General features: G+C 41.8%; 1 protein-coding gene and 1 non-coding gene across 7 annotated transcripts in view; one reads left to right on the top strand and one right to left on the bottom strand.

Annotated features, from left to right (window-relative positions):
* Nucleotides 1-26,836, top strand: part of Nhsl2 (NHS like 2) — a 271,866-nt gene that overhangs the window by 62,995 nt on the left and 182,035 nt on the right. The window lies entirely within an intron of this gene.
* Nucleotides 12,814-12,916, bottom strand: LOC113837517. Its single transcript, XR_003488145.1, has one exon. It is a non-coding gene; the product is annotated as a U6 spliceosomal RNA (small nuclear RNA).

Below are 26,836 nucleotides of genomic sequence, written 5' to 3'. Positions count from 1 at the left end.
ACTGTCTCCTAGTGGTGCCAAGCAAGCTCATCTGGGATAGCGATGGGGTTTCCACAGTGGCTCAGGAATGTGTGTGTGTGTGGTGAGGGTGGGAAGTGAGGACAAGCTGCATTCCAGACCCCAGAGGCAGACCCAGGGGCCTGAAAGTTCCTTCAGAATGTCCCCAGCAAGCACAGAGAGAATAAATCACTGACAAGTCAGAGCCTTGCTAGAGCTGGGGGTTCTCTGACTTCTCCCCATGCCTCAACCCCCAACTCACAGAACAGACTTAGCAGGGGTCCTTGCTGGTTGGACAGCTCAAACCATAAGTGATAGCTAGTCCCAGTAGCCTACCAGTGATTTCACAAAAGCCTTCTTTCCAAGCTCACTGTGCAGCTAGGGACAATAAAACTCCTTGACCCCAGAAAAGGCCATGCAAGGACCAACAGTTGCTGGCTTACTTCATCCATCATTCATGTGACTGAGATGGGCTGTTGCTGGGCAGCAGTGTGAGCAAGTGGGACAGGAGCCACATTATTTTACATGAGATCGTTTATCTGCTTATTGGCTGCCCCAAACTACACAGCAGGGAGTTGGGTGGCAACATTCCTGGTCGTGCTATACATAGGCAAGAGCCTGGGAATCAAATCCAGCCCTTCCTCTGCTCTCTGCCTCTTTGTTCCCTAGGCCTGGTCTCAAGGAGATCAGTTGCTGTTAACTGATGCATCAAATGATTTCCTTTAACAAGCTATTCTTACACTCACCAGACATTTCCAAATTTATTATCTCAATGAGTCTTCAAAAAGTCTTCTAAGTGGGAACTGTTATTTTTCCTTGACAGATGAGGAAATGGGCTCAGAGACATTAAGGGCCTTGCCTAAAAACACATTGAAAAGGGTGAGCCTTCAGCCCCGGTCTCCTAAAAGCAAGTGGCCCCAGCTCAAGTGTGAGAGTTTGAAATTGGTTATAAACCATCCGCATGCTGGAACCAAACAAAGGAAAAGTAGAACTACAAGAGCCACGACACTACAATGTGCTATCTTAAAGAAAAAGTTCATCACAGTGCATTGTTGATTTTTTTCCTCTTTGGCTCTTTGTTATTTTGGGGGCCTGCCACCCAGCTCCCAAATAAATCCACAGAGACCTATTCTTTCTTATGAATGTCTGGCCTTAGCTTGGCTTATTTCTAGCCAGCTTTTCTTTTTTTCTTCTTTTTTTTATTAGTTCAAATTAGGAACAAGCTTGTTTCACATGTCAATCCCTTCTCCCTCTCCCTCTGCTCCGCAAAGTCCACCACATCATCCTGTGCTGGGCCTAGGCCCTCCCCTATGTGTCCAGGGCAAGAGAGCATCCCTTCACGTGGGATGGGCTCTCAAAGTCCCTTCTTACACCAGGGAAAAATACTAATCCACTACCAGGGGCCCCCTAGAGTGCAGAGGCCTCCTAATTGACATCCATGTTCAGGGGTCTGGATCAGTCTTGTACTGGCCTCCCAGACAGCATCTGGGGTCGATGTGCTCCCCCTTGTTCAGGCCAGCTGTTTCTGTGGGTTTCTCCAACCTGGTCTTCATTACTTCCTCTCTGCAACTAAGTTCCAGAGTTTAGTTCAGTGTGTATCTGTGGATGTCTATCTCTGCTTCCATCAGCCACTGGATGAGGGCTCTAGGATGGCATAAAGAGTAGTCATCAATCTCATTTTAGGGGAAAGACTTTTAGGTTATCCTCTCCACCATTGCCTGGATTGTCAGATTGTGTCATCCTTGTAGGTCTCTGGAGATCTCCCTAGTCCCAGATCTCTCCTCGGACCTATAATGGCTCCCTGTGATATGGTATCTCTCTCTCATCCTGCTCTCCTCTATTCTTCCCCCAACTCAGTATTTCTGCTCCTCCATTTCCTCCTCTCCTCTACTCCTCTTCTCTTGCTCTCATTCTGGCAGTTCCCTCTCCCCTACCCTCATGCTCCCAATTAGCTCAGGAGTTCCTGCCCCTTCCCATTCCTGGGGTCCATGCATTTATCCCTTAGAGTCCTTCATGTTTGCTAGTTTCTTTGGTGAAGAGGATTATAGGCTGGTAATCCTTTGCTCTATGTCTAAAATTCATATATGAGTGAGTACATACCATGTTTGTCTTTTTGTGACTGGGTTACCTCACTCAGGATGGTTTCTTCTAGTTCCATCCATTTGCCTGCGAATTTCAAGATTCCATTGCTTTTTTCTGCTGAGTAGTACTCCATTGTATAAATGTACCACATTTTCTCTATCCATTCTTCAGTTGAGGGGCATCTAGGTTGCTTCCAAGTTCTGGTCTAGCCAGCTTTTCTTAAATTATTCTGTCTAACTTTTGCCTCTGGGCTTTAACCTTTCTATATATCTTTCTTTACTTCCTAGTCCATGGCTTGCTGTGTAGCTTGGGTGGCTGGCCCCTGGAGTCCTCCCCACCTTTTCTTGCTCCTTGATCTTTTCCCCCAGATTTCTCCTCCTATTTATTCTTCCTGCCTGCCAGCCTTGCCTATCCATCCTCCTGCCTTGATATTGGCCGTCCAGCTCTTTATTATAACAATCAGGTGTTTTAGACAGGCAAAGTAATACAGCTTCACAGAGTTAAACAAATGCAACATAAAAAATGCAACACATCTTTGAATCATTTAACAAATATTCCACAGTGTAAGCAAATGTAACATCTTAAAATAGTATTTCACAGTAACAATGGAAGAGAAAACTTAGCACAGAGTCCAATATGGAGGCATCTAGAAATCTCTAGAAAATTAGGAGGAGGTGGAGGTGGAGCTTTTCCTCACCTGGGATCTTTTGTGCCCACTGTGCTACAGCCATGCAACTACAACCCATTGGGGGTGCACAGCCTCTGTTCACAGCCTCAAGGTTGACATTGCCAAGAGAAGCCCTAACCCTGATCAAATTGAATCCACAAATCTTTGTTGCCTGTACCAAAGCAAGAGTCAATGTAGCTATCACTGTGTGTGTGTGTTTATGTGTTGGTGCATGTATACATGTGTGCATGTGCATGTGCATGTGGAGGACAGGGAAGAATCTTGGGTATCACACTCCTCAGGCTCCAACCACCTTGTTTTTTGAGACAGGGTCTCTCATTGGCCTGGAGCTCACCAAGCAGGCTAGGCTGGCTGATGAGTGAGCCCTACGCATCCTCTTGTCTCCACTCCCTCAGCACAAGGATTACAAGCCCACACCATCAGGTCCATATGATCGCATGGCCAGTACTTTACCAGCCGAGCCATTCCTTCTGAAAGGAAGAACATGTTCCGATGCAGCCTGGTACACAGCAGGACTCTGTCTCAAAGTAAAACCAAAAACAAAATAAATGTTCAATTACCACCACAATCAATTTTAAAACAGTTCATCATCCTTACAAATAAACATAGTACCTGCTAGCTTTGACCTCCAAACTCTTAGAATCCTTTACTCCTGACTCCCCAGACACAGGTAATGATTTATCTACTCTCTGTCTCTATGGATTTGCCTATTCTGGATATTTCATATAAATATTATACAACATGCCTTCTTTTATAAATAGCTTTGTTCACTTAGCATAAGTTGTTTTGAAATTCAGCCATGTTGTAAGATGGGTCAACACATTCCTTTTTGTAAAAAGATATTAAATTATATAGATATTTCACATTTTGCTTTATCCAATCATCAATTGATATAGTTGACAACGTTTAAAGGAAATTCTAATTTTTAAAAATATATATATTTATCTATGTGTGTGCACACACAGGTATGCAATGTACCACCACCAAGCCATAATACAATTTTCTAGGAGTTGGTTCTCTCTCCCTCCTAGTTTCCAAGAGAGGATTCTACCAGGGATTGAACTCTGCTTGTCAGGACTGGCTGTAAGCAAGTTTTTTTTATCCACTTGTTTTTTACCCACTGAGACAGCTCACCAGCCCTGACAAATTGTGTGTTTGTGTGTGTGTGTGTGTGTGTGTGTGTGTGTGTGTGTGTGAGAGAGAGAGAGAGAGAGAGAGAGAGAGAGAGAGAGAGAGAGAGAGAGAGAGAGAGAATCCTCTCTCTTAGAGACCAGGAGTAGAATTTTGGAATGAAACCATAACTATGCCTGAATTTTGAGTATATAGGAGGCATCTAGAAATCTTGTGCTTGTGCCGATTAGTTTTTGACACAAGCCAGAGTCATATGGGAAGAGGGGACCTCAATTGAAAAAGAGCCTCCTTGAGATTGGCCTGTAGGCATGTCTGTAAGGCATCTTCTCCATTAATGACTGATGTGGGAGTGTCCAGCCAGCCCATTGTGGGCAGTACCACCCTTGGGCATGTGGTCCTGGGGCATACAAGAAATCAGGCTGCCTGAGCCATAGGGAGTAAGCCGGTAAGCAGTATTCCTCCATAGTCTCTGCTTCAGTTCCTGCTTCTAGGTTTCTGCCATGACCCTTCAGGGATGGACTGTGATCTGGGATGTGAAAGTCAAATAAACACTTTCCTCTCCAAGTTGCTTTTGGCTACAGTGTTTATCAGAGCAATAGAAAGTAAACTAATACAGGCTACATTATATCTCCATGCTCTTTATCAACACTACCTATCCAGTGTCACTGTTATCAGAACCATCTCAGTAAGTAAAAAGTGGTGCCTCACTGTACTTTTGAGTCATATTTCCTTAATGATTCATTATGCTAGATATATTTTTATATTAGTAGGTCATCTGTATGTCTTCTTTGGAGAAGTATCCATTCACACTCTTTTCCTTCCTATAACTGGATGATATTTTTATATTCTGCATACTAGAATCAGATAAATCATTTACAAATATTTTCTCTCATTCTGTAAGTTGCACTTTACTGTCATGGTGGGGTCTACTAGTGTATGGAAGGTTTAAATGTTCATAAAGTTGAATTCATCTCATTATTTCTTCTGTTAGAAAGCCTTTACTTCATGTTTGAGAAACCATTGCTAAATCCAAAGTTTATATAGTCTCCTCTCTCTCTCTCTCTCTCTCTCTCTCTCTCTCTCTCTCTCTCTCTCTCTCTCCCCCTCTCTCTGGTACATCAGTATAAAGAAATAGAAATTCAACTTTATTCCTTTAAAAGTGGATATCTAGTTTTGCATCATCCTTTATTGGAAAGACGGTTCTTTTCCTATTGAATGGTGCTGCCACTGTTGTCCTTAAGTCTTTGAAGTTTTCTAACCACCTGAACCATCTCTCTAGCCCATACTGGGCTTTCTTGAGTATGTTCTGTTACGTGTAATTGTTCATCCAACTTCATATATCATATGCCTTGTTTGTATCTGAAATCTCTACCCATTCAGGGGTGTGTATTTTGCTACTATAATAAACTACAAATCATCTTTAGATACTCCGAACACCTCTGCACCTGCCCAGATTCATGGATTTTGAAAGACTTAATATTGTTAAAATGTCAATATTATCAATACCATCCAAAACAACCTGCAAAGACAGGTGTTGTAAAGCATACCTCTAATCCCAACACCTGGGAAACTGAGGTCTGAGGATTGTGAGTTCAAGGCCAGCCTAAACTATGATGCTTTTACTGGGCGATAGGCAGTGAAAGGGAGAGTGGAAGAGTGGGGGACAGTGGAAGAGGGAGGGAGAGTGGGGTGGGAGTTTTTGAGTCTTCTATTTACCAATTGGTTTCTTTCATAAGCTAATATTGCAGACTTTAGGTAAGGTCTCTGGACCTTACTCTGTCTTATTTCTCCTGCCTCAGGATAACTAAATATCAGATGTGTGTGTTCTTCAATTTTGCTGTTCTTTTCCAAGACTAGTTTAACTTAGAAATTCCAAAGGGTAAGGCAGGCATTGGTGGCGCACACCTTTAATCCCAGCACTTGGGAGGCAGAGGCAGGCGGATCTCTGTGAGTTCGAGACCAGCCTGGTCTACAAGAGCTAGTTCCAGGACAGCCTCCAAAACCACAGAGAAACCATGTCTCGAAAAACCAAAAAAAAAAAAAAAAAAAAAAAAAGAAATTCCAAAGGATTTGAGCAGGCGTTATGTTGTATTTGTCGGTTGCGGGGTTTGTTTGTTTGTGAGCTTATTGCTTTGTTCATTTAGACTGGGTCTTCTGCAATGCAGGCATGCCACACCTTCCTAAGTAACTGAGGATGACCTTGAACTTTTGGTGCTATTGCTTCCAACTCCGAGTGCCCTCATGCCTGGCTCTGATGAGCTTCCTTACAGTATATGGCTCATTCTTCCCGGGATTTTTCACATTTCATACTTTTTTTTCATTGGGAATTGGATATTTTAGAAAACTAGCACATTCCAGCAGCTTTTGGCATTGCTCTCTCCACACCTCATCGCAGAGTTTCTTCATGTTATTTCCTTGCTTAGTTCGGACTACATAATTTTCATAAAGGTCATCCCCCTGCAGGCTAGCAGGAGGTGATCCTTAGGGTGCTCTCACATGTACTGGGTTTTGACTGGGCTCTTTGGCTGTCTTCCTGGTCACACCTAGCAGGTAGTCCACTAATTGTTAGATGCTAATTCTATTGGTTTAAAAGATACCTGGGGCATAAATTGCTCCCTAACCTGTCTAATCAAATTATGTTTTTTCCCCTGAATTGCTAACTCCCTAGATTAGTGTTTGAGATTTGTTCTGACCCTTGGAGGGGTTCATCTTCGAAGTCTACTATTTCTGTCCAGAAAACTAACTAGTCTATAGTTTTGCTACATCTTCAAGACACCCACCAGGCTGCTGTCCATTGCCTTTCTCCCCTCCTGCCCTGGTTCAGCATGGATTTCTCCATGCTGTTAAAAATGAAGTCAATTTCTTTGGGGAGTCATTCAAGACTCTGTTCTGCTTTTCTCTCAGGACAAAATCTCTGAGTGCACTTTTGTTCTAAGGTCAAAGACAATGGCCAATTTCTGAGTAAATACCCTCTTTCCTCCCAATTTAGGAGTTGAGAACTCACCCAAATGGGATCACCACTCTTGGATCTTGTTTTTCCTCACTTAGTACCTGACCCCCAGAGGCCAAGCCTAAGGACATTGGTATCTCAATGGTATTCTAGCCCACAAGAGGAGGGAGCTCCCACCTCTCAAGCTCCTTTACCTGGAACTAAGTCTGAGCAACAGGTCACCGTGGATATGATGAGAAATGTTACTGTTCCACTTCTCCTGGAAAGACAGCCCTTTCACTGGGAGCTGGAGGAGAGGATTCCTGTGTCCCTGGGAACAGCCACTGGTACAGTTTCTGTCCCTTGCACCAGGAAGGAGAAGCGGGGAGCAAGCTTTGTTTGAAATATCCCAGGTTCACTTTTTATACTGAAGTTTAGTAGATTTTCTTGAATAAGCATTTTTTCCATGCGTTGTATGCTTTTAGGAGCATTTCCAGGGACTCACAATTTTATAAATTACACAACTTTATAAAGCAGTTTTAAGGTTCCCACGGAACCTTCCCACATCCCTCCTGCAGACATCAGGCCTGCCTCTTCCAATGCAGATACCACACATCACAGAAGAACATTTATTATGGCTGATGACACATCATTATCACTTAAGCTGGTAGTTTACATTCAGTTCACTCCTGGTATTGTGCTAATGTACTGCAGTCTGCATTGTCTCTTTTTAGGATACCTCCACGACCCTAAACATTCTCTGTGTTTCACCCACTCATCCTTCTTTTCCTGATAACACCAGGCAAGCACTGACCTTTTTTACTGTCGCTGTAGCTTTGCTTTTTCTGGAATGTCATATTGAGGCAGGATAGAAAGCCAGGGAAAATTAAAGGAACATGGAAAGGGAAAAAAGAAGGTCAATACCTTCAACACAACTGACAAAATAAAGATTACATACAGAGACAGTATTCTCCTTTTTCCAAGAGATGCCTTAAACAAGAGCAATAAAAATCAACAGGTAAACCATGATTGCTTCAGACCAGAGCATGTGCATCCTTTCAGGTGAGTAGCATCAGTAAATCCTTCCTCATCCTTAGGCCTGAATAGTGTGCATCATGAAGCCACCTTACAATTTCACTTACAAAAAGCAAATTCTTTTTTTTTCCGGGACAGGGTTTCTCTGTTGCTTTGGAGCCTGTCCTGGAACTAGCTCTTGTAGACCAGGCTGGTCTCGAACTCACAGAGATCCATCCACCTGCCTCTGCCTCCTGAGTGCTGGGACTAAAGGTGTGCACCACCAACCCCCAGCAAAAAGCAAATTCTTTAAGAAGAGAAAGGGAATCAGCTCATATATTTTTACTTAATTTTTAAAATTGCTTAATCTTTGAGCCTGGTTGTAAATTATAGCCTCTGAACAATGAAACTTCAAAAGTCACAAAACCTCAGGCCTATAAGTAACATTAAGTGTTATTCTTTCGTGGGCCCAGAGAAATGGGTCAGTGGTTAAGAGCCCTGCTGCCCTTCCAGTAGACCTGGGTTTGATTCCCAGCACCCACATGGTAGATGACAATAATCTGTAATTCCAGGTCTGGAGGACCTGATGCCCTCTTCTGGCCTCTAAGGGCATCAAGTACTTACATGATACACACCCATACACGACACAAAACACCCCCATACATAAAATAAATAAATATTTAAAGATATTAGTCTTTTCTATAAAACACTATAAAACTTGCATTTACAGCAAGAAATTCCAACATTTTCATCTATCACTTTGTAAGACTTGTATGCCCCACCCAACCTAGTAAGTTAACACAAAGCCGCCTCTGTATTTCAAGATAGCCTAGAGCAATGACCTCCTTTCCTTTCTGTCATTTCCTTTTTTATATTTTATTTTTTACTCATTTTGCATACCAACCACAGTTCCCCCTCTCCCTCTCCACTTACCCCCAACCCACCACTATCCACTCCTCAGAAAGGGTAAGGCCTCCCATGGGGAGTCAACAAAGCATGGCACATTTCTTTTATGCTGATTCTTTTAAAAGTAGCCAGTCAAGAAAAGCTGTGAAGTCAGACCCCAGCCAATGGGGAAAAGATACACTCACCACCTGCGCTAAAACAAAAACCAAGTTCACATCCATGTCTTGGTGTGTTTGCTCTTCCAAGTGCACCTTCTTGAAGAGTAAAGTGACTGTTCTAGAAAATTACTTGGATTGGTGGTCTCTTTCTTTGTGTTCCCAATTTCTTTCTTTCTTTCTTTCTTTCTTTCTTTCTTTCTTTCTTTCTTTCTTTCTTTCTTTCTTCCTTCCTTCCTTCCTTCCTTCCTTCCTTCCTCTCTCTCTCTCCCTTCCTTCCTTTCCTTCCTTTCTTCTTTCTTTCTTCATTCCTTCCTCCCTCCCACCTTCCTCCCCCTCCTTCCCTTCCTCCCTCCCTTCTTCTTGTTTTTTTTTTTTTTTTTGAGACAGGGTTTCTCTGTATAGCCTTAGCTGTCCTGGAACTTGCTCTGTAGACCAGGCTGGCCTCAAACTCAGAGAGATTCACCTGCCTCTGCCTTCCAAGTGCTGGGATTAAAGGGCATGCACCGCCACTGCCCGACTCCCAATTTATTTCTAATATAGCTCTCTTGCTCTCTTAATGTCTGCACTTAAATATAAAACATGTACAATTTCTCTTTCTGCTTAATAAACTTGCCAACTTTGCTCTATTCCAACTTACCTCAAGATTTTTTTCTGTGGCATGGTCAAAGACCCTGTTTTACCTGAATAGAGTCTGCTAAATGGGACAACTCCTCAGGCTATAGGACTGTATTGTTTTCTGCCTCTAACAATATTTACAACACATGGTCTTGTAGCCTTCTCAGATTAGCTTCTTTCACTTAGCAATATTCGTTTAAGGTACTTCTGTGTCTTTTCGTGGCTTGGTAGCTCAATTCCTTTTTGCTTGTTTTGGTTTGAGATAGAGTTACTAGCCTAAGCTGGGTAGCTCATCTGTTTTAGCACTGAATGATATTCCATTGTCAGGTGGTAGCTTAGTTTATTCATTTCCCTGCTAATGGGCATCTTGGTGGCTTCCAAATTTTGGCAGTTATGAACAAAGCTACTCTAAACATGCATGTAAAGGCTGTATATAAACACAAGTTTTCCATCATTTGGTCAAATACCAATGAACATGACTGCCAGATCATGTGCTAAGAGATTACTTAGTTTTGTGATAAATTGCCAAACTGTCTTTCCAACTGTGTGTACCAAGTTGTACTCCTACAAGCAGAGTGTGAAAGTTCCCACTGCTTCAAACTTTTAGTTGTGTCAGTTCTAGATTTTGATCATTGTAATGCTAGATATTAGTATTTCACAATTGTTTTAATTTGTAATCCTCTAATGACATAATGTTGAATATTTCTTCTATTTTTTGAGACAGTGTGCCATATAGTGCAGTCTAGTCTCAAACTCACTACATAGTTGAAGATGACCTTGCCTCTACCTTCCAAGTAAGGGGATTGCTTGAAGATTTTTTTCATATTTTTATTTGTCATCTGTACACCTTCTTTGTGAAGTGTTCAGTCTTTCATCATCTTGTGGTTATCATCATCATCATCATCATCGTCCTCATCGTTGTCATTATCGTCGTTGTCGTCTCTCTCTCTCTCTCTCTCTCTCTCTCTCTCTCTCTCTCTCTCGTGTGTGTGTGTGTGTGTGTGTGTGTGTGTGTGTGTGTGTGTGTTTGTGTGTGTGTACCACTATGGGATCCCAGGATTGCACTCAAGTGGTCAGGCAAAGGAAGTTTTACCTGCTAAACCACCTTGGCAGCTGTTGTTCAGGCCATTTACACATTTTTAAAACATGTTCTTTGATGGGGGATGTTTTTCTGTATGCTGTGAATATATGTTTCTTTTATTGGTTAATGAATAAAGCTGTTTCAGCCAATGTACAGGCAGCATTTAGCCTGGCAGAAAATCCAAGCAGTGATAGAGAAAGGTGTTCTCAGGAGAACACCGTGTAGTTACCGGGATTTACGACACTCAGGCATTCTCCAGTAAGCTAAGACCACGTGAAGATACACAGATTAATAGAAATGGGTTAATAATTAAGAGAAATCTAGCCAATAAGAAGCCTGAACAATAAGCCAAACAGTTTATAATTAATATAAGCCTCTGTGTGTTTATTTGGGACTAAACGGCTTCGGGACCAGGCAGGACAGAAACTTCCATCAAAGTTCTTCATTTTCTTAAGGTCTATTCTTGCAACTTTGTGTATTTGAGGTTAACAGCCTTCTTCAGCTAAGTCTTTTCTAAACATTTTCTCCCACTCTGTGGCTTACCTTTCCGTTCTCTTGGCAGTACCCTTAGCAGAGCAGAACATTTACTATTTTTCTCCTTTTGTATGCTACAGTTCAAACTCAGAGCCTCAGGCATGCTAGGTAAGCACTCTGCCATGGAGCCATATCCCCAGTCTAGAATTTTTACTATTAATGTGTGTAGCATATCAATGATTTCTTCATGCATTGTGCTTTTGTCATTGTTTCTAAAAAGCCATTGCATGTAGGTTCATTGATTATAACAAATGTACAGCTCTGATGTGCTATGTTGATAGTGGATGTTGTTTAGCACCTATGAAGACAGGACTTACATTGGAACTCCACAATTGCTACTCTTTTGCTAGTGATCCAAAAGTTCTCTGAAAATTAAAGTTTGTGTGTTTGTTTTGGCTTTTTGCAACAGACTCTCACTGGCCTAGAATTCATTCTTTCTGTAAACCAGAGAGCTCTCAATCTTGTCGTAATCCTCTAGGATCTGCTGGGATTACAGGTGTGAGCCACCATACCCTGCTAACATTTATTCATTTAAGAAAAACTGTAAAGTCCTAGATGAAGTAGGCCGTCTGCATTATAAGTAAACTAATAACTGAGTGAAAAAGAATCATCACTATATACAAGGCCATCTTTTTTAATTATATTGCCTTCTATGAGTTGCATGGTCTTACACTTTGCATTTAGATCTGTGAACAATTATGAGTTAATTTTTTGTCTATGTTTTCTCTCTTCCTCTCTCCCTCCCTCCTTCCCTTCCTTCCTTCTTTTATTCCTTCCTTTCTTTCTTCCTTTCCTTCTTCTTCTTTCTTTGGCACTTGTTTCAGCACAATTTGTTGAAAATATGTTTTGCTCCATCATGGGTTGCTTTGTTCCTTTTTCATAGAGCAGTTGATTAATTCAAGTACGCCTATTTCTATGCTACACTGATTTATCTGTCTATTCATTCACTAACTACACAGTCATGATTTCTGAAGCTTTACATGTGGTTCTTATGGGGTTGGATGGTGTCAGTCTTCCAACTTTATTCCTTTCCTTCAGTATGCAGTTGGTTATTCTGGGTCTTTTGTGTTTTTAAAGATAAAACTTTAGAATTAGTTTGTTTATATCCAGAAAATAACTTTCTGTGATTTCTATTGGAATTGCATAGATCTGTATATCAACTTGGGAAGACTTGGCATCTTGACAATATTGAATCTTCCTGTTATGAGCATAGAGTATCTCTTCCATTTATTATTTGATTTCTATCATTACAGCTTTATAGTTTCCTCCATACAGATGTATAGCTCATACCAAATTTTTACTCAAGTGTTTGATGCTTTGGGAATGCTAATATAAGGTAATATGTTTTTAAAACAATGCGTAAGTTGGGCTGGAGAGATGGCTCAGAGGTTAAGAGCACTGACTGCTCTTCCAGAGGTCCTGAGTTCAATTCCCAGCAACCACATGGTGGTTCACAACTATCCGTTATGAGATCTGGTGCCGTCTTTTGATGTGCAGATATACATGGAAGCAGATTTTGTATACATAATAAATAAATAAAAATCTTTTAAAAACAATGCATAAGTTATGGTTAATATATAATAGGTTGTACTATACACACAAACATATACATACATACATACATACATACATACATACATACATACATATCCTGATAAGTTTGAGGTAAGGGTATTCTAAAACTATGAAACATTTCACAATGTTGTCTGTCATCCTTGCCTAGGACCATACTAATCCTCTATGTATTGTCTCAACTCCACATGGTAACTGAAGAAAACACCATACTAATGTGTTTTTAGTTCCAGATTCTTCTTTCTCATTGCAGTTGGCTTTTGTATGTCAGCCCTGTGTCCTGTAATCTCACAATAACTAGTATTAGTTGCCAGAGTTCATTGGGTTTTTTTTTTAGATTGTCTAACTCTATGATCATGTTATCTGTGAGTAGAGTTTTCCCCCTTCTTTCTCTGTTTACCCTTTACTACTTTTTTTTTTACACTTTTTTTTTTTTGGTTTTTTGAGACAGGGTTTCTCTGTGGCTTTGGAGTCTATCCTGGAACTAGCTCTTGTAGACCAGGCTGGCCTTGAACTCACAGAGATCCGCCTGCCTCTGCCTCCCGAGTGCTGGGACTAAAGGTGTGCGCCACCAATGTCCGACTTTTTTTTTTTTTACACGTTTTAAATTTATTTTTTACATTCCCATTCCACTTCCCCCCTCACTCTTCTCCTCCTGCTCCCCTCATTCCGCCCTTCCCCCCCATCTGCTCCTTGGAGCTGGGGAGGCCTCCCCTAGGAAGTCTACTAAGTCTGTCCCATCATCTTGTTGGGACAGGGCCAAGGCACCTCCCCACCCCCACACTCCGGTGTCAAGGCTGAGCAAGGTATCTCTCCATATAGAATGGGCTCCACTAAGTCAGTTCCTGCATTAGTGTTAGATCTCGGACCCACTGCCAGTGGCCTCATATATTGTCCCAGTCACACCATAGTCATCTATATTAATACCCTTTACTTCTTTCATCATTGCTATGCTTCCCTGTAAGGTGTTGAAAAGCAGTGGTGAGAAGGGGCATCCAAACTTTTGTTCCTGATATTAGTGGGAAAGCTCCTCAAGTCTCACTATTAAGTATCTTTGCTGTAGATATTTTATAGATTTTTTTTTCTGTTTGGTTTATTTTTTTGAGATGGGATCTAGCAAAAAAGTATCGGTTTGCCTTGAACTGAAAATCCTCTAGCCTCTGTCTCTGTAGTGTTGGGATTGCAAATGTGCACCACCACAAGGCTCTTTTACTCCTAGTTTGCTGAGCGTCTTATTGAGATTGGACACTGATATTTTCATCAAAACCTTTCTCTGCATCTATGAACATTATTGTTTTTCTTTGTTATATTATCAAGTAATGGATTGCATTAATTAATTGATTTTTTGGAGACAGTGTCACACCTTGTAACTCTGCTGGCCTGGAGCTCACTTTGCACAGACTTGCCTCAAACTCTTGGCTCTGCTTCTAGAGTACCTTGATTGATTTTTGAATGCTGAACCATCTTTCATACCTAACATAAATCCCACTTCATTGTGAAGTATAGTTCTTTGTCTACATTTTTGGATTTGATTTTATCTTTGTTTGGTTTTAGTATTAGGATAATGCTAGCCTCATAGAATGCATTAAGAAATATTCCCTCTGGCATCTAGAAAAGTGGCACATTTTTCCCCACAAATATTTGGTAGAATTTACCACTGAAGCAATCCGAGATTGGTGTTTTGTGTTTGGGAAACATACTAATTAGTGAAGCAGCTTCTTTAATAAATACAGGCCTATTCGTATCCCCTAGTTCTCTTTGTGTGGGTTTTGGCAGGCTCTGCCTTAAAGGAATTGGTTGGTTCTGTCTAGGGTGTTGAATTTGAGGGTATAGAGTTGGTCACTGAATTCCTTTATTATTCTTTTGGTGCATGTAGGATCAAGAAATATGCCCTCTCATTTGTGATGTTGTTAATCCATACCATCTTTTTTTTTTCTTTGCCTGGCTTTAAGGCTTATTGGTTTTTAATGATCTTTTCAATGAAGTCATCTTTGGCTTTGTTGATTTTTCTCTAATGATTTTTCTACTTTCAATTTCATTGATTCTGCTCTAATTTTTTATTATTTCTTTTCATCTATTTATTTTGGGTTTAATTTTGCCTCTTTCTAATTTCTGATGGGCTAAGTTTAAGTTATTGCTTTTCCGCATTACTTCTTTTCTAATATTTGCATCCAGTGCTGTAACTTAACCTCGGGGCACTACTTTTGCTCACCATTTTGAGAAGTTCTAGTTTCATTTCCACTTGGTTAAGGCATTTTTTATTTCTTTCAAAATTCCTTCTTTGACTTGTATGTTATTTACAAGCTTAATTTTAATCTCTAACTATTGAGGATTCTATGGACGGATTTCTGTTATTCACTTCTAGTTTCATTCTGCTGTGATCGGAGAGTAGATAGTATGCAATTTCTTTTCCATTAAAGTAGTTAATGTGTGCTTTATGGCCCAGAAAAAGTTACTATTAGCTAACCTTTGTCAACTTGTCCTCATTGAACTTTCAATAATCAGTCAATTTACAATTCAGATTTTCATACCCTAGTACTTTTTTTCTGCTTGTACCTCATTCCACACACATTTTCTTTTTGAGTCATAGTCTTGCCACGCTGTTCTGGCTAGTCTCAGAACTCCTGGCCTCAAGTGATCTTCCCGCCTCAGCAGCCCAAGTACCTGGGGCTACAGATGTGTATTACTGCAACATGCCCATAAGTCTCTGTGCCTCAGGTTGGCATCCTCTGTGTCTAGTGCCTGCCTCCAATTTTAAGGAAGCTGTTTGCCTTGGGATGTCTCTGCTGGACCTAAGGTGAGTTACCATTGTACTCAGCCTTTTACTGTTGTTAGGGTGCAGTGGTGACTTTGTTTTTAAAGCTCTTTATCTGCTCAACTGGATATTAGAAACTAAACTTGGTGCTTTAAGGTTTTTGGTTTGTTTGCTTAGGTTTGGAGTTTCAGGTTCTATGGAGGGACTGTGGTGGTGGTGGATGATTTTGTGTTTGTTTCCTTTTGGTTTCGAGCCAGGGTCGCTCTATGCTGCTCAAACTGACCTAGAACTCTACGTAGCTCAGGCTAGTCTCATACTCACTAGCTCCCTGCCTAGGCCTGCTGGGATTACAGGTATATGACAACATCCCAGGCTTTGGTCTTTTTTTTTTTTAAACTATTTTATAGAATTTATCAGCAAGGCAACTTGGGCAGGACTTTGCCATGGGGAAGTTTCAAATTTGTTGAGGCAATCTTTTTATTTGTTTTAATATATTTATATCTTTCCTTTCTTCTTGAGCCCAGTTTAGAAGTTGTTCTCTCTGGGAATTTTTCTATTTCATTTTATTTTCTAATTTGTATCCACATAGTTATTCATAATATTATATTCACTGTTTTAAATTTTCATAATGTTAGGGAGGGCTGGGTCTTCTCTGTTTTTCTACTGCTCTAGTCAAAGATTTCTCCTTTTCCCCTCAAGTAACCAGCTTCTGAATTTGTTGAGTTTTCTCTATTGTTTTCATGTTCTTTGTTTCCTTGTATTTGTTATTACATTTTTTCTTCCTTTGAATTTAGTTTGTTCTTTAGTTTCTTAGGCCATTTTTTATTTTCATTCCTTATATGTCATGCCTTGTTTTGTTCCTCTGTCTTTTTGCTGACTTCTTCCATATCAAGTAAATGTTTTCTAGCTCATAATATAATATGTTTAGTGATTTTCAACTACAGTATTTTTATGTCATTTTTGAGGACATTATTGTCTTCGTTTTTTTGTTTGTTCTGATTTTATTTGGGGGGTTTGTTTTGTTTCTTAGTTGACTTGAGGATTATAATATATATTTTAGCTTATGTATTAGTTGCTTCTCATTGCTATGATAAAATACCGCCACCAAAAGCAAATTATGGAGGAAAGGATTTATTTTGACATGATTCCAAAGGAGAAATCTAGCTGATGGAGGAAGCATGGCAGCAGGCAGCCTGAACAAGAAGCTGAGTGATCACATCTAAACCTCGAACATGAAGCAGTGAGTAAACTGGAATTGTGGCTAGCCTACGAACTCCCAAAGCTCACCCCTAATTGACATGCTTCCTTCAGCGTTGCTGCACCACCCAATGGTTCCATACCCTCCCTAAACAGCCACCAGCCAACGGTCAAGTGTTCAAATGTGTGAATTTCAGAGGGACATTTCTCATTCAAACCACCACAGTCTACCCCGACCCCCATAGGCTCATTACCATCTCATGATGCAAAGTGCATTGAATTCAATTTCCAAAGTCCCCCATAGTCCTGAACAGCTTCAACATTGTTTAAAAATCTAAAGTTCAAAGTCACCTCTGAGACTCAAGACAATTTCTTAGCTGTCACTCCCTGAATAAAAAAAATCAAGAAGCAAAGTACATACTTCCAACATACAATGGCACATTATCATTCCAAAAGGAAGGGATGAGGGCATAGTAGGGAAATACTGAGACAAAGCAATACTGAAATCCAGCAGGGCGAATACCAAATCCTGTAGCTCTATGTCCAGTGCTTAGATGGCTCTGCTTCTCCAACTCTGATGTCTGCCACGTGTATCTCTCTCTGGGGCTGGCTCCATCCCCTGTATGCAACTCTCCTTTGCAGATGTCTCACAGCTAGGGCATCTCCAACATCTTGGGGTCTCCACTGCAACTCAGGCTTCACTATCATGGTCACATGCAATGGCTTCTCATAGCCTTCTGGTCTGTCAGGGCCTTCTCACAATGACTCCAACACTGCCACACATTGCCTGGCTTTGGTGGCTCTCTGAAACCATGGAGGAAACATGTACAGTCCCCTTATTCCTGTATCTTGTATGCCTCCAAAGCCAATACTGTTAAGTTCAGCTGCTATCCTGGGATGGACACTCACCACTTTGAATCACATTAGTAGCAGCAGTTGATTTCTAGGAGTCAAAGCCCTGGGCTTCCATTTTCACAAGTTGGAAGCTTCCTTGGCTAGGGTATTGCCCTGAGGGCATCCTTCCCAGTTCTAGTGCAAAGCAGGGCTTCTCTCCCTCACAGTTGCAGCCCCCCTTCCAGCACGTGCCTGGGCTGTAATGTTAGGCTTCCTAGTGCTCTTTTCCTCTCCAAACACTCCATTTTATATTTCTTTCTGCCCCACCTGTTCTTTTCCATTGGAGACCAAATAAGTATTACCAGTAATAACCATGCCACAGATTTGACCTTACGCTGTTTGAAATTTCCTGAACCACAGAAATTAGCCCATTATTTTTTAATATAGCCTCAGGCAAGTTCTTATGACACAGGCAAAAAACAGCCAGAATCTTTGCCAAAATATCTAACAGGAGTGGTCTGTTGCTAATATTGTTCCCATCTGAAGCCTCCCCAGCCACACCTCTACTGTCTGGGTTTCTCTCAGTACTACTTACTGTCTTCCAGGTTCCATTAAGCTCCGCTTTCAGCATTCAACTGCTTTTCCAGTCCAGAGTGCCAAAATTTTCCACATTCCTTCCCAAAACAACATAGTCAAGTTCTTCACAGCAACAGGCCACTCCTGGTACCCACCTCTGTGTTTGTCACATTTCTGTTGCTGTCATAAAATACTGTGACTAAGGCAAGTTACAGAAGGAAGAAAGTTGACTTCAGCTTTTAGTTCTCAAAGGGAAGGCCATAATAGCAGGACAGGCATGGCAGCAGGTGACTGGAGATCATCTTTAACCATAAACATGAATCAGAGAGAGCAAACTGGAAGTGAGGCTAGACTATGAACTCTCAAAGTATGACCCCAATGGTGTACTTTCTCCAGCAAAACTGTACTTCCTAAAGGTGCCCACAACTTCCCAAAACAGCACCATCAACTGAAGGGCAAGTGTTCAAATATGTGAGTCTCTTGGGACTTTTTTTTTTTGTAAGCCACCACAGGTTGACAGGATATACTACAGATTTATACTAATGGAGTATAGGAACTGCATTTTTCTATAGCCCCCTTTCTTCCTCCATTCTTGTGCTATTATGTATATTCCAAATCTAACAATACCTGTTTTTAATTATCGCTTTATATAGTCTTATATCTTCTAAAGAAAATACGAGAAGAAAGGAACATTCAAATCAGTTTGTAAAGTTTCTGGAATGCCATTGCTTGTCCTCTTCATTTCTTCCTACACATCGACTTAACGCCAGTACATGTGCACAGTAATGTTTTTATCCTAACTACCTCTTCCTGCTGTTGTGAAAATGATTTATTTACTATGATACAGGGATATAATATAATTTTACAGGTGTTGCTCATGAAATTACTTTTAAAATCGTTGAATAAAGAAAAGTTGTTTATTATTATTATTAGTAGTAGTAGTAGCAGTAGTAGTAGTACTCCCTCCCCAGGGAATGCAGTACCTCACAGATGGCTGTGAGCCACCTGACCTGACCTGAATGCTGAGACCTGAGCTCTGGGTCCCCTGTAGGAGCAGGAAACACTCAACTACTGAGCCATCTTTCCAGTCCCATGAACCCAGGGGCTTGCACATGCTAAGCAAGTACTCTGCCACTGAGCCACACCCTCCATCCTCATTATGTCATCTTTTTATGATTATTTACATGATTGCCTTTTCTGGAGCTCTTGATCATTTGTGTGACTGTACAGTGCTATTGGCTGTCATTTCCTTTCGGTGTGAAACACTTCCTTTAGTGTGTTTTGTAAAGTTTGTATGCTGGCAGTGCATTCTTTCAGGGTTTGTTTTCCTGGAGTCTTTATTTTGCCTTCATTTGTAAAATGTGGTTTTGTTGGGTTTAAGGATTAACAGGTTGTTTTCTTTTAGCATTTTGGATATATCATGTCCTCTTGTCCTCTCATGGCTCTGTTGAGAAGTTAACTGTTACTTAATGTTCTTGGGGTTTCCTTATACATGCATGACGAGTTGACTTTTTCTCACATTAAGATCTTCTCTTTGTGGGCTGGAGAGATGGCTCAGCTCTTAAAGGCTAGGCTCACAACCAAAAATATAAGATTTTCTCTTTGTGTTTGAACAGTTCAGTATTACAATAATTGTGATGTAGAGTCTTTATGTTACTTGAAGTTCATTGAGATGGAAGTGCTATTAACATTTTCCATCAAACTAGGTTGTGTTTTTTTTATTTGTTTGGTTTGGTTTGAGGGTTTTTTTTTTTTACATTATCTGTTCTTCCTCCTTGTGTACATGTGCTGGTACACTTAAAGGTGTCCCACGTATCTCTGAGGATCTATATATTTTGTCATTTGTTCAGATCAAAAAGTCTCTTCTGCCTGTCTTTCCTGGTAGGTGAATGTGCATGCCAATGGTGTAGCTTGGACACTGCCTTCACAGGTCAGGGAACTTTGAAATTTGCCTTCTATTCATCCAGAAACAAGTAGCTTAAAGGTTCCCTCCCAAGTCGTTCTTGAAAGGGATGTAATCTTAGGCATGCGCAGTCTTCACCACTGCCAGGGATGGGTGTGGCTTAGCTTTAAGCCTGGCTTCAGAAGAGGTGCTCCTGAGTGGAAGCAGCTGACCCTTCAACTAGTGTCAGATCAGAGGTTGTGGGCTGCTAAGGCATCTGTCCTTTGCCCTTTCATCTGCATGTGGCTTGAGACTGTTTCCAAGTCTGCCCCATGCCCTGCTCTCACTGTTGCTCACCTGGATGCAGCCTGTAAAGAATCTTTCTCTGTCCCAACAGCTCGCTCCCAAATAATGACATAGGGACTTCTGATTAATTATGAAAACTCAGACTTAGCTTACTTAGATCTTATAACTTAAATTAATCCATTTATATTAATCTATATTCTGCTGCATGGTGTTGCCTCTCTTCGATCTTGCACCTCCTGTTTTCTCTCCTTCCGGCTCCTGGCATCTCCTGTGCACCTAGATTCCTCCTCTTCCTTTCTCTCCCTGGAAATCCCGCCTATACCTCCTGCCTAGCTATTGGCCATTCAATTTTTTATTACACCAATCACAGCGTGTAATAATTGTTCACAGAGTGTACAAATATCCCACAACAGCAGTCTGTGCATATGTACAGCCTTTCATGTTTTATGGGCATGATATGATGCCGTGAGGTATCTGCATAGCTGTCTTCCTCCCAGGTTTTCTCTGGTACTTCTGTGACTGGCCTGCTATTATTTTTTGTTGCCATTAGTTTCATATAGCTACCAGCCTCCTCTTAATTGCTTGTGACTAAGATCTTCATTGTTTTCAACAATGCTCTAATGTGTGAATTTCTCCATGATCTCTTCTAAATAGTCATTCTCTGTGGGGCAGATCTGTGGAGCTCTCCATCCTACCACCTGCCTGCAGGGCCTTCAGCCACTATACTGTAAGTGGCAATGGGGACAGTGCCTGCATCTCCCGGACTGACACACCTTACCGTGTGAATGGGCACTGAGAAGACAATAATATCAGTCCTTCTTGTCTATTCAAGTATGCACCCTCCATCCTATGAGCAAGCTGGGGTGGAACGATTGAGGCCAGTGTGCTTGGCCTGCCTGCAGGACTTAGGACAGAACTTCTGCCGTATCAGTTAGATCTGTGTGGGAAAGGCTGCTTCCACCTGGAATGGAGTGTCTGTTACACTGACCTGGGGAGATGATGTTCCTGGGGTGGTGGACCAGTCACCATTAGACTTAGAGGTGAGGAAGAGGGAATGGTGCTTTCTTGGCCTCACCCACCCAGAACAGTCACACAGAGTCACTCAGGGTTGCTGGGGAGAACTGCTGTGGACTGTGGCACAGATACCACAGACTCAGGGTCCTTGCTGGCATTTAGTAGATTTCCTTGGATAAATACTTCTGTATTTCTCTGTTCTCCGAGGACAATTTTCAGACACTTTAAATAGGTGCTTTTAAATTTTTCGCTTGTTTCACTGGAGAGAAAACGAGCTTCCCACACAGTCATCCTGGAAGTCCCAACCCTTAACATTTTTTCCAGTGGAAAAATGTTTCTTTTGTTGGAGACTTTGCCACATATTATCTGTCCTAGAATTCAATCAAGTCCAGATCCGAGATTCCATGTAGGCACAAAAGAAAGCACACAAAATGATAAAATCGGTTTCCAATATAAGGCTTATTTCAAAAACCAAGAGGAGAAATCATGTGAAGTGCTTTGCAGTGTAGCTGCTCTCGAGAAAGCAGGCGGCAATCAGGGGGGAAACACTAGTAATTATGTGTAAATCACTCTAAACCCGGAACAGCCGAACTAATCTCATCCCTGGGAACTGCTTGGGGGTGATGTCGGGACTTCTTCGCTGTTAATACAACGACAGCATTGAAATTTCAATTTCATTTTTATGAAGGTGGGTGGGGAAATTGCCTTTAATAAATATTGGCAAGAACACAAAATAGCCCTCATCTGGTGTCTAAAAGCACATGGGCAGGCTGCAAAGTACAGTAGATTGTGCAGCAGATGGATAGAGTGTGAATTGCCGTGCCTTGACCGCTGGGATGATCATGTCCCTTCTCTCTGCCTCACTTTCTCCTTCCTCAACTCCTGCCTCACTGGAGCGTGTGGTACTGCGGTGCCCCTGGGAAAGGTGTTTTCTGATTGGATACCGTCTCCCCAGTTGGACCTCTCCCCAGCCCCACAATTTGTTCAAGAGAATGGCCAGTTGTGACAAAAGGCAGTATGCCAAAGAGAAGACAGCTCTAGCAGCCTTTGCTTCTGTCCTCCATTATTCATCGTGTGTGTCCCAGTTCTGAACAGCCAATACCCTTTGTGCCCCAAGCAGACAGCCCTTTTCCTTGGCTTTGGGGCTTAGACAGCTGAAGGGGTAAACACTGACTCACCTGATCACTCTGGACACTCCCTGACTTGTCATTTCCAAGGAAGTTCAGGATTGATGCTTAGGGACACACTGAGGACTGGCTATTTGCAGGCTGTGACCACTGCAGGGTGACCCTGACCTTGCCCTCTCTGAGCCTGCCCTTCACTCATATACGCTCCCTGAGTACATTTGTATCAAAATATCCCACTCTTTATATCTCTATTCTGAGCACGGCCTTTCCTCCCACAGCTTCCCAGCACATCTGCAGGGGAGCCTCTTAGCTTTTTCCAGAACATCGTGAATTTAGACACTGCCTTCTCACTTCTCTGCCTATCTCCCCCCTCCATCTCTATTTCTTCCCAAGTCCCTCTTCTCCCCCCACTCTCCCTCCATCAGTAAATACCTCCCATTCCTTCTCTAAACAGCCTGGCCACCATGATGACATCACCTCCTTGACCTTTGGCCTCCCTTGTCATACCAATGGCTCAAGGCTTACTCTGGGCCTCCTTCCAAAAGACCCTCTCTCCTTTTCTCTTGCCTTAAGTACTCTTTATAGACACAGCAAGAGTCCCTTTGTACCCATCCCCCCAGAATCCAGGTTTGAAGCCTGATAAAAGGCAAGGCTCCTCTTCTCTAGTCAACTGAGATGACAGAGAATTAGACGCTAGTGGGTCCTGTGGAATGTCCCAGAGTCCAAGGAAAAATCTGCAGCCGGACCCACCATATCCTGTTGAAATGCCTACTTGATGCTGCTAAAACCAATGTTTGAATAAGAAAGAAAAGAAATCCAGATATTAATGCAAACTGTCCCACTTTTAAATGTTTACAGTTATTCTTTTTCTCCCCAAGAACCTGGGAGCATGGCTGGAAGGAAGATGTAGCAGTTTAAGAGCACTGACTGCTCTTTTAGAGGACCTAGGTTCAATTCTCCGCACCCCCACATGGCAGTTCACAACTGTCTGTAACTTCAGTTCCAAGGGATCCCACATACATACATACGTGCAGGCAAAACGTGAATGTACATAAAATAAAAATAAATTATTTATTTTAAAAGGTATCTGTATCATGGGGTTGTCATAAAGTTGTTGAATACTACATATTAAATGCTTAGTACAGCAGTTGGCACATAGTAAGTCTTGATTTAAATAGCTATCATGAATAGAATCAGGAAATGAATTAAGAAATTATTAGGTCTGTCTGAAACTTTGCTTCTGGGTTTCCTTTTCTAGCTTGAGTCTCACTTTCCCATGCATTATAAGCCCCTGACTGGAGTGCATGCCTCAGGAAGGGATCATGCTCCTCCTAGCTTTACCAACCCCTACCCTTGAGTGCTTTAGACCCAATCTCAGTCATGGGGAGCACTTGGTGCCAAGACTTAGAACAGCTACTTGGAGATCTCCCTCATATTGTCAGGCTCTTGGCCTCACATTATGTGGGACTGAAACAGAAAAGGTTTCCAAGCTGTTTTATTCAGCAGTGGAGGTGTAGAATGGCACACCATACCAGTTGGGAAGTTGTTAATGCATTCCCTACTCACTGCTGGTATTTGGGCTCATGTAGTGGCTCACCCACTGAATCCCAGTGCATGGGAGTCTGAGGTAGTAGGATTGTGAATTCCAGGCCAGCCTGGGCTACAGAGCAAGGTTCAGTATCAAAACCCAACCCAAAGCACAATGGCAATGAATTCTGAGCTTTCATTTATGTTGCTATTAGGCTATTCATGGTTCTGGCGTCTTTCAGCCTACTGCGGCCTCACCTTCTGTCCAACCCCAGCCATATACCACACAAACTGTACTCATTTACCCTCCCTCCCATGTGTCTGAAACACTTATTAGTTAACATATATACACACATAAGGATAGTGAGTTTGCAAGCATCAATGGACAGAACGATGCCACCTTCTGCATTTCTGCAGCTCTGTAGCATTGCGATCGGGAGCTTTGGTGATAGATGGTCCCAATGCACACTTTGGCTCTGCCTCTTGTCAGTTGTGAAGAATGGGACAAGTTCATCTGCTTAACTTTGAAGGTTTACTGTAAAAATTAAGAGGTAGCATTTGGTGTATTACTTACTTTTCTATTGTTGTTATAAAACACCATGACCAAGGCACCTATAGGAAGGGTTTATTTGGGTTTAAGGTCCCAGAAAGTTAGGTATCAATAATGATTGAAACATCATGGTATCATGGACACACATGGTGACCAGAGCTGGAGACTGAGAGCTGAGGGCTCACATCTCAAACTGCAAGCAGGAAAAAGAGAGAGTAGACTGGGAATATAGAGGCTTTTGAAACCTCACAGCATGCCCTTAGTGACATAATTCTTCCAGCAAGGCCACACCTCCTAAACCTCCCCATACAGTGCCATCAACTGGGGATCAAATATCTAGATGCCAGAGCCTATGAGAAACTTTCTCATCCAAACCACCACAGTAGGTGAGGACCAACAGAGTCCTAATCAATGGCATTTCTTGTTATTATGAATCATGATTTTGCCTAATCCCAATACCCAGCTGATGGTGTCTAGTGGTGCTGGAGAAAGTTCGTTTTCTCTGCTGATTAAGAAAGAAGTGTTCCTGGAAATCTGGGGGAGTCCTGGTCTAGCCACCATATGATTCCAGGGAAGTCGGAGTTGTCTTGTTAATACAAGAATTTGAGAAGGAACTCAAATGGAAGATCAAGGACGCTTTATCAGAGTTTAAAAGAAAATCTCTGGGGCAGACAAGCTGTAAATCTTGCAGCTTCCTGGAGGAGCAGACTGGAGACCAGAAGGAGGGAAAGTCATGTCCTTTGAGATAAGCTGACGAGGAGGTTAGCCACATGCCAAGGAGGGAAGAGTGAGGAAGCACGAAGCATTGGGGAGGTTAAAAGGAAAATCCCAATGTAGTCAAGCTTCAAATCTTGCAACTGCTCTTGGGGGGATGTGGACAAGTGAATGTGGAGGTGCCATTTGAGATCCACTTGCATGGAGACCAGCCTTTGGCAGCGGGAGAGGAGCTTTAAACGAAGAGTAGAGAAGCTCAAAGTACCAGGAGTTTAAAGGCACACTTAGGCTCTGGCCAACATCCAAAAGAAAAAGACACTAAAGAAGAAAAGAAATACTTACACCTTCCTGAGTTAGGACTCAGAAAGGCTGTCTGACCCAGCTGAGCCTCAAGGTGTCTCGCAGGGGCTGCATTAGTGGGTGGGAATCCTGGGAAGGAAAAGCATGTCACCTTCTGGTGAACTCACCACCCTAAAAGTGATCCCTAAGGTGGGTCCTTGACCTGACCAACTGGACTAGCACCTTAGAAAGTAAGCGCAAGCATGTCTCCTCCTAGAGGTAGATTCCATTCTTCACTGTAACAAAACCAGGGTGGTCCCGGAAATACAAAGAAGGAGAATCCGGAGGGGAGGGGGTGCAGTAAATGTGGCCCCTATGTACAAAAGTTAACTAAAAAAGGATTCATCAAAGGGGCACATGTAAGAACTAAAGCTTTAAAACTCTAAGAAGGTAGCATAAATCTTCGTAACCTTGAGTAGGCAATGACTTCTTAGATACGACACCAAAGGCACAAGTGAGAAAGAAAAAAATTAGAGACACTGAACTTTGTCAAAAGTTAAAAAAAAAAGTGCTTCAAAGGACACAATGAAGAAAGTGAAATGATCTTCCAGCAGAGAAAAACCCACAGCGGCTGGCTTCTTTCATTTGGGAATTCTCCCAAACTTTTAAAAGAATTAGCACCAGGTTTACTTAAACTACTCAAAAAATACAAGGGGAAGAAGGAATTCTCATTCCTGATTGAAAATAAAACATGCAAAGACACATCCAAAACAAAATTACAGACCACTGTCCTGAATGAACATGGGTGAAAAGCTTCAACCCAAATGATCAAATGAACATGCATCTTGGTCAAGAACGATTTCTACAAGCATTGCAAAACTGCTTCAACGTATGCAAATCAATACGCTCCCACCCTTTTATGTGGGAACGTCTCAGCAAACTATGTCTAGACACCCTTGCATAAATATGAAAGGAATCAAAGCCAGTACACAAAGGAGGACCTGAATCCCTGTGTTTATTGTAGCATTGTGCATGATAGCCAAGATATAGAATCAGCCTAAATACCCATCAACAGGTGACGGGATAAATAAAATGTGATGAGCCAATCTCGATGGCTAATCTTAGCTATTCTGTGGAATGAAGGAGGAGGATTAAAACCTAGTAGGACTGTAGAGTGAGCTCAAGGCGAGCCACTTAATGAGGTCCTGTCACTAAAAGAAAAATAAAATTGGTATATATCCACAATGGAATATTATCCAGCCATGAAGAAGAAAGAAGACACTTATTTGCAGGAGAAAGGATGAAACTCCCGATCTTCATTTTAGTGAAGATGACAAAGATGAGAATCACATGTTTTCCTCTCATATA

The sequence above is a fragment of the Cricetulus griseus genome, chromosome X, assembly GCF_003668045.3.
Source record: "Cricetulus griseus strain 17A/GY chromosome X, alternate assembly CriGri-PICRH-1.0, whole genome shotgun sequence".
In the NCBI taxonomy this organism is placed as follows: Eukaryota; Metazoa; Chordata; class Mammalia; order Rodentia; family Cricetidae; genus Cricetulus; species Cricetulus griseus.
Note: the sequence above shows the minus strand (reverse complement) of the source record. Positions and strands in the feature narration are given on the sequence as shown.